This window comes from Propithecus coquereli, unplaced genomic scaffold (assembly GCF_000956105.1).
Source record: "Propithecus coquereli isolate 6110/MARCELLA unplaced genomic scaffold, Pcoq_1.0 Scaffold1, whole genome shotgun sequence".
In the NCBI taxonomy this organism is placed as follows: Eukaryota; Metazoa; Chordata; class Mammalia; order Primates; family Indriidae; genus Propithecus; species Propithecus coquereli.
The window spans coordinates 1,922,710-1,934,822 of record NW_012133857.1 but is presented as its reverse complement, the minus strand read 5'-3'; the positions used below and the strand labels follow the sequence as shown (position 1 = coordinate 1,934,822).

General features: G+C 44.7%; 1 protein-coding gene across 2 annotated transcripts in view; it reads right to left on the bottom strand.

The window, feature by feature from the left end:
- Positions 1-12,113, bottom strand: part of CTDSPL (CTD (carboxy-terminal domain, RNA polymerase II, polypeptide A) small phosphatase-like) — a 114,766-nt gene that overhangs the window by 33,339 nt on the left and 69,314 nt on the right. The window lies entirely within an intron of this gene.

Below are 12,113 nucleotides of genomic sequence, written 5' to 3'. Positions count from 1 at the left end.
CAGCAGATGGTATTCCCACCCCACAATGCACACTGCTGCAAAATAAACATCTTCTCAGGCACAAATCAGACTCGACACTCCCTAGGAAGCATCTCTCCATCACGAGTACTAAGAAAGAGTTGCTTTGAATGTAGGTTTTCGGACACTTCCTGCTCACTACAGAAATGTCTAACTTCATGGGTTAAGAAGTAAAATATGCAAGGGCACAAAGGAAGCCCCTTCTTAAACTTCACCATTTGTCAAGAAGTTGATGGGGGACTGGACCCACAGAGCTCGGGGATGAAGGCTTCCATTACATTTAAAACACAACAGCAGGATATGTGGGATGGAGAGCATGTGCTTCCGCCCCAGCAGGGCTAGCCAGGGCACAGCCCGTCTTCATGAATCCGGGGCACAAACGAAGGCACTGGAGGGAGTGACGGATCCTTTCTGTTTATTCAGGGCTCAAGACAAGCTGCCACAAGTCAGAAATAAAAGGCAAAAATTGGTATAGATGAAAAACACCCCTCAGGGAAGGACTGACAACTTAGAGGGGTAGGAGCTTTGCCTGGGAATGCAGCCAGGGCTGTCCCACCACATACCACGTCTGGGTGGGTCAGCAGTGCTCTGAGGAGGGGCCACAGGCAAGGCACCATGTTTAGGGTTAATGGGAAAGTTGCCAATGCAGGAAATGATTTAAGTTCGCATGATAACTATTCAAGTTTATCTCTCTCAAAAAGCAATTCTGGCACAATTCCTCTTTTTGTGTACTTATAAGTGATTTGTATAGTACCTTTCCTCCCAAGAGATCACAAAACCTTTGCTAAAAGTTTTGGGGTTCTCTTCTGCCAGCAGCAAAACCAAATGTTTTCAGATGGAAATTCTGAAAAAGGATTGAAATGCTGTTTTTAATAGAACAATTAGCCGGGGGTAGCGGTGCATGCCTACAGTCCCAGCTACCAGCTACTTGGGAGGCTGAGGCTGCAGGATCGCTCATGCTCAGGAGTTTGAGGTTGCAGTGTGCTATGATGACACCACTGCACTCTAGCCCAGTAAGTAGAGCAAGACCCTGTCTCAAAAAAAAAAAAAAAAAAAAGAAAGAAAGAAAGAAAGCTTTTTCAGCAATTCCACAGATATGGATGGTTTCTAGCCTAGGTTTGGGCAAATGGCCCAGTAAGTACGAATTTAAGATCCCTACTCATTAAAGATGAGCTTTAGAACCTAAGTCCCTGGGAACGCTGGCTGGTTTTATCTTCCCCATGAATCCTCGGATGCACGTCACAGAGCACCAGTCATCTCATTCAGGTCCCAAAGGCAGGCCAGGCCAGCCATGGGGACTACCAGGCATGGGGGTCTTCTGAGCAGCAGTGGTGGGAAGACATAATGACCACTCTTTTCTAAGGGCCAACCCTCTAGGTTCCGACATTTCACAAACCTCATCTCACATAATCCTCACGGCTACCCAAGGAGAGAGTTGTTATTGCTCCCATCTTACTGCTGAGAAAATAAAACCAGTAATTGCTTGTGCCAGGACTCAAACCCAAGTGGGCCTGCTTCCAAAGTGTGTGATTTCCCCATGTGCCATGCTGAAGACAATCTTGAAACAATTTGGGTCAGCTTAAGAAGGAGGGAGCATGCCAACTGGGGAGAAAAGAAAAGCATTGCAATAAACTTGTACTAAATATAAATGATTGGCTAAACCGTTTCATTGTTACTCTGGGTGTTTTAATTTTTATGCCACACTCAAGTAATTTATCCAGGGGAAGGAAAAAATCTAACTTTTCCCTTGCTGACAGCACATTTCTCTTCAAGTAAATACGATGTTTGTTCAAGTCTCAGAGACACTGAGCAGCCTGCAAAAAGTACCTTCCCAGATCCTGTTTTCATCCTTGGATCACACAAATCTTCCCCACAACTAACTAGAGCTAACTCATTAACAAACTAACTTATATACTGAAAAAATTCCTAAACCTGGAACTAGTAAGCTACTTGTAATTTCTACCATATAATTACTTACTATACAGAAGCTACAGACAGAGCTGTGGGAGTCAGTAAGTTGGTTAGCTGAGTCACTGGGAGGCCTGCACGCCCCTGGCAGGGGGTAATGGCAGCTTACTTAGGTTCTCCCTTCTTTGTAGAGGAGAGGAGATGAAGTAACCCAGGCAGCCTCACTTCCACAGTTATAGGAGGTTCTAGGCCTCTTCCTGTTAAATAAGGTTAGCTCTAGGGCCTGCAGGAATCTCTGGGAGGCTCAGGGACTTTCCAATTTTCTAATCACTCTTGGACTGGGCTGGGACTCTAAAATCAGGCCAGGCAAGGAAGTAGAAGGATTTCCTCAGGACCAGCGTTATTAGCCTCGCGACCCTCCGTGTTCACTTGTTCCTGAATAGGGCTCAAGACGTGCACCCTCTGATCCAGTGACCCTACTGTCTTCCAGCCCAGCTGCTACCTCTCCCCCAGCTACCATCTGGAAGGCCCTTGATTTGCTCATAATCTGGTAAAAGAGTTTTGGTTGATAAATGAAATTAAAATCCATAGTTTAATGGACAAATGTTTATATTATAAAATTGATCAAAAAGCTAGATATAGAATAGTGTATCTGATTTAATCATAAGTAAGGAAACAAAGAAAGATTATAATTGAGAAAACAGTGGCTATAAACATGCCAAAATGTCAACAGTAATTGTCAGACTATGGGTGTTCACATTTCTTCTATATTTTCCCAATGCTTTATGGTAACTTATATATTGCTCTGACAATGGGGGAAAGCAAATAGTCTTGTTAAACTTTCAGCAACTGTGTGACGCTCAGGAGAAACCATAAACCATATCCTACCTCTAACTCTAAACCTTCAGACTTATTCCTATGCTTCTTCACACCAAGCCCATGAAGCAAACCACACATCAGTGGTGTTAAGTCAATGTGGCTACTGCCACAGCCCACAGCCACTCCTGTCTACACTGTCACCAAGAGAGAACATACCCACCAACCTCAGCACCAGAGGAGGCCCATGTGAAAAGAAGGTACCAAACAAGCGTCCCTTCCCTGGCACAATGCTCCCATCGGTTTTCTCATCTGGCAGCCTGGCCTGACCACTCGCCCTCCCTGCACACGCAAGTGCGGTCCGGATGCTTCTCTGTTCTCGACCAGGACTTTACCTCTCACCACCTTTCCTCGTTTGCCCCTTTGAATGTTTCCACTGATAAGACATACATGAGAGGTCTCCCAGTGGCATCCAAGAACAAGGCCTTTTACGATATTAAAGGTAGTTTAATGCATACATCTCCTTGTTACACTGGTTTTAAGAAATTACTTTGGAGAAATTTTGAGTACCGGCCTAAGACATTTCATAAAAATTTTCGTTTTTTATCAGACTTAGGAGGAAGAAGTCATCACAAGTCATTTCGAAGTTTCTTGTTGCTTTTCCCTGACAACCTTCCGGTTCCTGTCCATACCCAGCACCTGCCCACCCTACTCCCCAGTTTCCTCCATGGTAGACCCTTCATCACAATGACATCCCTCCCTCACTCCTCTGCCCCCCGTACCCCCAGTTCTCAGAGCATTCTTGTTCTTCAGGGCCTGGCTCAAAGCCAGCTTCTCCCAGGAAGCCTTTGCCACAGCACCAGTGGAGGTCATTTGTTCCTTGGTCACTGATGTCCCAAATGAATGCGTGTGTGACCGAGCTACGTCTTCTGCTCATACCTCTCCTAACTTTCAGGCCAATTTATCCACCTGTCTGCTAGACATCTCCTCTGGATGCCACCCCCCAAACATGTCTAAATGGGGCTCACTCTCTCCCCTCTGCACCAGGGTACCAGTCTAATCTAGATATCTCTCGTTCTCCTTCTCTCATTGACTTGCTGGTTCTCACATCCTAACCAGTTCTTACATCTGTCCCCAGCAATCTCTTGCCCCTGCCCTACCCTGGCTGAGGTCCTCATCATTTTGCCCCTAGACAACAGCTTTTTGACTTGTCTCCCTGCTGCCAATTTTGCATCCCACAATTAATTCCTCACATGACCCACCTAGGTAAAGCCCACCAAGTTAGTATAATAGAATGTGTGGTGGTTACAAGCGTGGGCTCAAATGCCAACTCAAATGCTGGCTCAACCAGCAATAATATGGGACCTGGGTAAGCATATGACTATTTTTTTGCCTCAGTTTCCTTATCAGTAAAATGGGGAAAATAAAGGTCCCCATCTTACAGGTTGCGAGAATTAAATGAGTTATTATAAAGCACTCAGGGCCAGGCGCGGTGGCTCACACCTGTAATCCTAGCACTCTGGGAGGCCGAGGTGGGAGGATTGCTTGAGGTCAGGAGTTCGAGACCAGCCTGAGCAAGAGCGAGACCCTATCTCTACTATAAATAGAAAGAAATTAGTCAAACAACTAAAAATAGAAAAAATTAGCCAGGCACGGTGGCGCATGCCTGTAGTCCCAGCTACTCGGGAGGCTGACTGAGGCAGGAGGATCCCTTGAGCCCAGGAGTTTGAGGTTGCTGTGAGCTAGGCTGACACCACAGCACTCCCGCCCGGGCAACAGAGTGAGACTCTGTCTCAAAAAAAAAAAATAAATAAATAAAGCACTCAGAACAGTGCCTAACACAGGTTAAGCACTTCGTAAATGCTAGCTTTTATTATTACCATTATTCTCTTAAAAGCTTTTGTTTCATAAAGAAGTAGGGGTTCTACAGGTAAACCCTGGATCAAAGGCTGGCTTCTGTTGGCATACTTTTTTTCCCCTGGCATCTGACAACTAGGAGACATAACTTACTATATCAGATTTGGTTACATAAACTGTAATTGAGAAAGCAAAACTAGAAAAATCTCAGGAAGTGATTCTACTCAATTGCTCTAAAAATTGGATACAGAGATGGGGAAGGAAATGGGAGGGGCTGAGTGTCCAAATGAGCTCTGCTGGGGCTGTTTTCTCTTAGAAAAAGCACAATGCTTTCAAGTGGAGGGGAGGAAGCGTACAATTTCCCTCCCCCACCTGCTTACTCAGTTACCTCTGGGGCTGCAGCTTAGCTCTCTCCTCTGCTAAGCATTGTGCCTGCCCATCTGCATCTGATCCCAGGGACTCTTTGCCCCAAGTTGTACACCAAAAAGGAGCATTGAGGAGGACTGTGCAAGGAGCAGAAGAAGACCCCAAGAGGAGACTAGCAGGCCCAGTGTAGTCTTTCCAGCCAGCTCCCTTAATTTGCTGTTACATGCTGCCATTTCCCTAAGGAGGCTCAACGTGGCCCTGGCAGAAGGACCACCTCTTTCTCTTCCTTAGCCCTGCTAACGAAGACATCCCTGTGTCTGGTGCCAGCACACACATGGTTGGGACATGAGTGTAGATACCCCACAGGGCGAGTAAAGGGAGATCCTTGGCAGAGGCAAATGAAGTGATCCTAAGACTTAACTTTCTCCAGTTCCCTGAGCAGACCTGGGTGGAGCAGAAATCCCAGGGACAGTTGTGAAGAGCTGGAGATGTTGGGCATAGGCCTCACCCATGGTCCCTGTGTGTCACTGGAGGAAAGAAAACAGGTACCTGGCTCTGTTTTCCTGGATATGCTCTGGAGCTAATGCTTCTGCCTAGGCCTCAGGACTTGGTATCATTATAGCCCAGCAAATAAACGCCTACTCATTCACATTTCCCTCTTTCTCCCCCCAGGACTGGGGACCTCCCATCTGCCAGCAGCAGGCTTACAGAGGGCATATGAATGGGGAGACTTAATTTGGACACCTAGACAGTTGCCTTCCTCTCTAAAGGGAGGCCTTCCAAATATCTCCCTGGTTGATCGGGGCAGAGTGCTGGCCCAGTAGCAAGAACCTGTATCTTCAAAGCACCAGTTGGGGAATGTAACAGACATTTGACACTTTTTGCCTGCCAGAATCTATTACCCTTCTTTCTGGTAAAAGTTCCTCAATTTTCCTCTGGGGAACTACTCTCACCCCACCAAAGTTCAGTCCATTATCAAAGCCTGGCCAATCAGAGCCACATGACTGGCTTAGGGATGGGTTTGTAACCCACCCAAGGCCAAGGAGAGTCTGTCCCAGGATTCATGCGAGAGCTATTGGAAGAGATGCCCTCTTTTTGCTATGTTTCCTAAAATGGTAGGAAGTGAGGCTGGAGCTACTGGTAGCTATCTTTGCACCTAGTGAGAAGCACCTACCTGAGCCTGAAGCCAAAACTGAAGAGAAAAGTAGCTGAGATACAGAGAGAGACAGATCTCTGGTGACACTGTCTGAAGATATGGTTTTATTAAAACCAGACCCTTCTGGAATTTCCAGTTACGTAAGACACAAATTCCCCTTTACTCCTAAGCCAATATAATTGGGTTTATGTTATTTGCAATGGAAAGGATTATCTCTGAAAACATAAGCTCCTATGCTAGGCAGCACAGAAACACTGATGAACGACATAGGCAGGGTGCCGACCTCATGAAGCTCACGTGTAGTGTGAGAGACATTCGAATAAGCACTCTGGTACAGAATGAGTTTTGTTAGGATGGGGCAGGGCAGGGCAGGGCACTCTTGGGGCCCAAAGAAGGGCACATAATCTAGACTGGGGACTATGAAGAGGGCTACAAAAATGGCTTCTTGGAAGAAGTGTCTTCTAAGCTGGGCTCAAAGTTTCATAAAATTGTTGTGGTAGGGGGAGCAGGGAAGTGGGGAAACAGCAATGTGCAAAGGGCTGGATGTGAGAGAGAGCATGAAACATTCAAGAACTTAAAGAAGGGGCGAGGAGTGTGAGATGGTGATGGCAGCAAGGACCTTGTAAACCATGGTGATGAGTTTGGATCTGATTCTATGGAAAAGGGGAGGGGCAGGATCAGAGCTGTACCATGAATGTCACCGTTTCACCTCTGTGATTGGAATTACTGAGTTTAAATTTTAAATTATGACTAACACAGGCTATTAACCTGCAGCAAAGATCCAAAGTATTTGCAAATCAAACATCTGGGCCATTTAAGAGCCTGGAGTGGAATTTGTTTATTTAGGAATCGACTTTAAATACAAGATACATGGAAAAATTCGGGCTTTGGAGTTACATTTGGGTTCAAGTCCCAGCTATGGCACTTGTTAGCTGGTATGACTTCACCTAAGCAGCAACAATAATATGAGAATAATAATACCTACACCATCGGCCTGTTGTATGGATATAGAAAAATATGTATATTCGTGTAAGAGAGGAAATCTACCAGTAATTTAAAATATAACAAAAAATTACGTTTGGTTTAGGTACAGTTCAGGGTTTCATTATGAACACTGAGAATTTAGCTTGTATGTAGACATCCGTCCTCAAAATAACAGCCTGGCTTTATGAGAAAACACGTAGGCAGACCCATTTTGTTTTTGATTATGTGAATTCTAAACTTAGAACATTAAGGAGCTCTTTAAAACTTTACCTTCTATCCAGTAACGGTTTCTCTGTATAACAATGACAATGATAGAAACTAAACAAACAAAAAGCAGCTTCACATGTGAGGCTTAAAACAAACCCTAGGACTCACACCTTTTCTAGGAAATTGCATATTAGATATGGTTAGGAAGAAAGTATTGTAATTAAAAAACACAAAATGTCCAGGCAAAGTCCACCGAGGCTGACAGTGGGGTTTGGGTCCTTCAGTGGTCCAAGAGGACTTCTCTAAAGAACATGTGAACAGAGCTATTAAACTGTGTTTATGCCAACAGATAGAAGGCACAAGTGGTTTCAAAACCAGTTTGTATGCACAGGCTGAGGGGGCATTTCTGTTTGAGATAGGGTCTTGTTCTATAGCCTGGGCTAGAGTGCAGTGGCACCATCATAGCTCACTGCAACCTCAAATTCATGGGCTAAAACAATCCTTCTGCCTCAGCCTCCAGAGTATCTGGAACTACAGGTGCACACCACCACACCCAGCTAATTTTTAAATTTTTTGTAGAGACGGGGGTCTCACTATGTTGCTCAGGTTGATCTCCAATGCCTAGCCTCAAGTGATCCTCTCACCTTGGCCTCCCAAAATGCTAGCATTACAGAGCCCCTGCGCCCAGCCTGAGGGGGCATTTCTGATTATCCTCTTATACTTCCTGACCTAACTGGTTCCCCTCAGTATCTAGAAATTGAAATGTTGACCCCAAACAGCCAGCATTTCTTAGTTTGTGTGATATGTGCCCATTCCACATAACCACCAACCTTCTACAATTCTTTCCTTCTGATCTTCTTTAGATTCAAGATGTGGGGAGGCTTTGGAACCATCCTTAACCTGGCTTCAGGACCCAAACCTCTGGGGTCTGCATGGATTCAGAGCCTCACATACTCACTTTCCTGAGCATACCCCCCCACCCACAGCTTTCATCTGTCCTTATCGTTGGTATGCTCTAAAACTCCTTGTGCCCCACTCCCCTCCCTACACAATCAAAAAAGTATTCGGGATGAAGATCTGAGTAGCTGGAATATAGGTGGAAATGTTTGCTACTCACTACAAATCCAACCCTAATCATTCAAGTTTCTCCCCAAATGAAGAAATTGCATCTTGGTAGCTACAGAACACAAAGAAAGCTTGCCTTTAATTTCTACGGCTCCAAGCCAGCCTCTCATGGTATAAATGTGCCAGCACAGGGTCAGATCACCAAAGACCCAGCACAATACAATTTTCAGAAGAAAACTGACTTAACACTGACAGATTCTTTGCATGACCAAACTTTAGTCAGACTCCTGAGCCTTCTCCTAGGTCCATCTGTGCATTTCCCTATAACATCCAAATTTAGCAAGAACCCTGCTAAGTCAGTCTCACGAGAATCTCTCATCCTCCATATCTGAGTACTCTTGATATTTAATTGGATTCCTCACCCTCCACCACCTCCCAGGTAAGGTCTGATCTACCCTGGCCTGTCTTTTAAGAATCCTGTTAGGTCGTGTCTTAGTCTGCCTTGTGTTGCTATAACAGAATACTTGAGACTGGGTAATTTATAAAGAAAAGAAGTTTATTTAGTTCACCATTCTGGCAGTTCAGAAGTCCAAAACCAGGCAGCTCATCTGGTGAGGGTCTCGTGCTGCTTCAACTCATGGTGGAAAGCAGAAGGAGAAGCAGGTGTGTGCAAAAAGAGAGCAAACACAAGGAATAGTCTCGCTTCCTAATAACCCACTCTCAGGGTAAACTAATCCCATCCTGAAAGAGCAAGAACTCACTCCTGCTAAATGGCATTAATTCATGCACGAGGGATCTGCTCCCATGACCCAAACACCTCCCATTAGGCCCTACTCCTCAACACTGCTGCAACTAAACTTCAACATGAGTGTTGGTGAGATCAAACCATATCCAAACCACGGGAGTTGGTTTAGCCAGAATTTCCGCTTACTCCTGATGTTTCCTCTTAGTAACTTTCTACCCACTGATGCCCACCCTACTCCTTGGCTGCAAGTTCTCACTGTCCATCTGTATTCTGAATTAAGCCTGGTTCTATATTGAGGTCTCTTTCCCCCTACTGCAACAGTCTTAAATAAAATCTGTTTTTGATGTTTTAACAACTGCCCAGCTCTTGTTTTCTCTGACAATACACCAAGTCTACTGTTAATGTGTCAAAGCACCAAAAACCTGCCCTCAAAATTAGCTTCTTTCTTGTCACAAGAGCAGAATTTCTAAGAAAGTAATCCATAGCAGATTTATTCTGTCCAGGTATTTACAGCAGAACATTAAAAATATGCCCTGTACCAAGCATCGGTGGGGACACCCACGCTGTTGAGGCTACAAAACTGAACATTGAAATTGACCAAGTTAAGGCTATTTCTTCACACATGGGAATGTCAGAGCCGTCACAATCCTGAAGAGACCATACAGCTGAATTCACAACTACGTTCTTATGGAAAAAGCTAAACACCTTTTACTAAGGGGGCCTTCTTCCCAAAGGCCGACGTTTAAATGAATGCACCATTTCTTCTCTTCTAGAATTGGGCTGCAATCTCTGGAATGCATCCCAGGGCCCGTGGTTTGGAATGGGTGTCTAACAGGAAATTCTGGGCAGTCTATGCATACATTACATTCCTTTCCCACCCCGAAAGAGTGGTCAACAAACACAACTTTCCTCTGTTTGAATAAAAGGGGGAGTGTTGAGAGTGCGGAGAGGCCAGGGCACGGACTGCACAGAGTTCAAAAGCAGATGTGGCTGCTGAGAATCTAAACATCCTTTTCTCCTAGAAAAAAGACTTAGTCACTAAGAGAGTTACCTTTTGAGATATCCAGTCAGCCCCTATTCTGTTTCCATGCGATAAACTTCCCCAGGGAATTCTACCAGACACTCTATAAAAGAAACCTATCTTTGTAAGCTCATTTTCCCACTGCAGCCTGTACTGGCAACAGTCCCTCCATCAGTGAGAAACCAAGGGAAGGAGCAAGGCTGAAGGCTAAACACTGGACAGAAAGAATTCTGACCTCATCTTCCACCATGGCAGATGTGTTTCCCCATCCACTGTTAGCTCGTAATAGCCCACGTTTGTTGAGTGTCTCTTTTGTGCGAGGGCCCTGACATAAATCATCTCTGGTCTTCACAGTATGCAGCTGCCATGACCACTCCATTTTCTGATGAGAAAACGGAGACTTGCAGTAGACGGTCTTAACTAGGCATCAAAGGTGCTGGGGTTAGAAGCCAGAATGGCCTGACTCTGGAGCTCCCAGCTCTCCTGCCGCCCCTCCCTGCCTCTCCCCGGGCACTCTTCTGGGTTTGGGTCTTATTTCCAGGGAGAAACTCTGAATCTGAGGCCCTGCGCTGCCTGTCTTCACTCCAAATTCCACACATTTGAAAACCCCAGAATGAACCAATAATACTCACAGATGCCTTATTCGATGAAGCCAGACACAAGGGTTTGTCCCACCACGCTCTGAATGTACCCAGGCCATCGACCTCTCAGTAATTCAGCTTCCCAGGATAGCCCCTCTGCTGGGACTGCCCTTCCTTGCCTCAGCACTTCCCTAAGCCCCTGTGACCAAGGCCACATAGCTCCTAAGTAGTGTGGCTGGAGATAAACCAGGTTTTTGTGAGTCTAGAATCTAAACTCTTAATGATCACTACATAGAGTCTGTTTTTCACATCGAGAGCCAAAATAAGTAATGGAAAAAAGGATTTAAACAGTTAATGCACTTCAGAGGACGTAGAGGTTAAAATTTAACAGTAATCAAATAAAAGAAGGTTTAAACAACAAGGCCCAGTTTTGTGCCTATTAAATGAATAGAAATGATAAAAACATACAGCCAGTGGCAGTGAGGTTTTGCTGGCACAGGCCCATTCATTCACATGTTGCTGGTAAATCTATAAACTGGAACCATCCATTTGAAAAGCAGTTGAGTAACATGTCAAAGACCATGAATGCAAACAATATGAATGCTCGACAGAGTAGGAATGGTTAACTAAATCAGCATGTATACCAACTAGAAAGAATATTGAGCAGCCACAGAGACGATCATTATGAAGAAACATGGCTAAGTGTTTGCAGTCAGTATTAGATGAGGCGTCTCAGACACCTGCATGTACACCCTGTGTCTGTAACTCTGTAATGTGTAGTTCAAGTTTCTTCAGGGGTACAGGGACCTTACCTATCTTGTTCATGTCTGAGTCCCCAGCACCTAGAAACACGCTGGTATAAAACAGGCCTGTAATAATAAATGCTTATGGAAAGAATGAACGTGTGGACAGAAACACAAAACAATGAAACTGACTGATATATTCAAAAGGAATAGCTCCTGTCATCCCTCAAGAGAGGCTCATCTCAAACAGTACCACTTTCCTGGGAACCCTCTTGTCCACAGCCAGCCTCCCTCCTCCAAGTAGTTTTTACCTATATCACCCACTTATGGCCAACCCCCATCTGGGGAACCCAACTCACAGCTCCCTGCTACTTTTATCTAAGATGGTAACTCCTGCTTCCTATAAATAATTAGTGCAAGTTATCAGGAAAGACTGTGTAAAATACACCAACATGTTAACTCTGGATCACAGGATGAGAGTGGTTATTATTTTTCTTTAAACTTTTCTATCATTTCTAAATGTCTACAATCTGTATCATTATGGGAAAAATCTAGTAAATATTCAAAATGTTTGTTTCTACTTAATAAAATATATGTGAGCATTTTCACACATCATCAGATGTCCTTCTATAACCTTATTCTGATT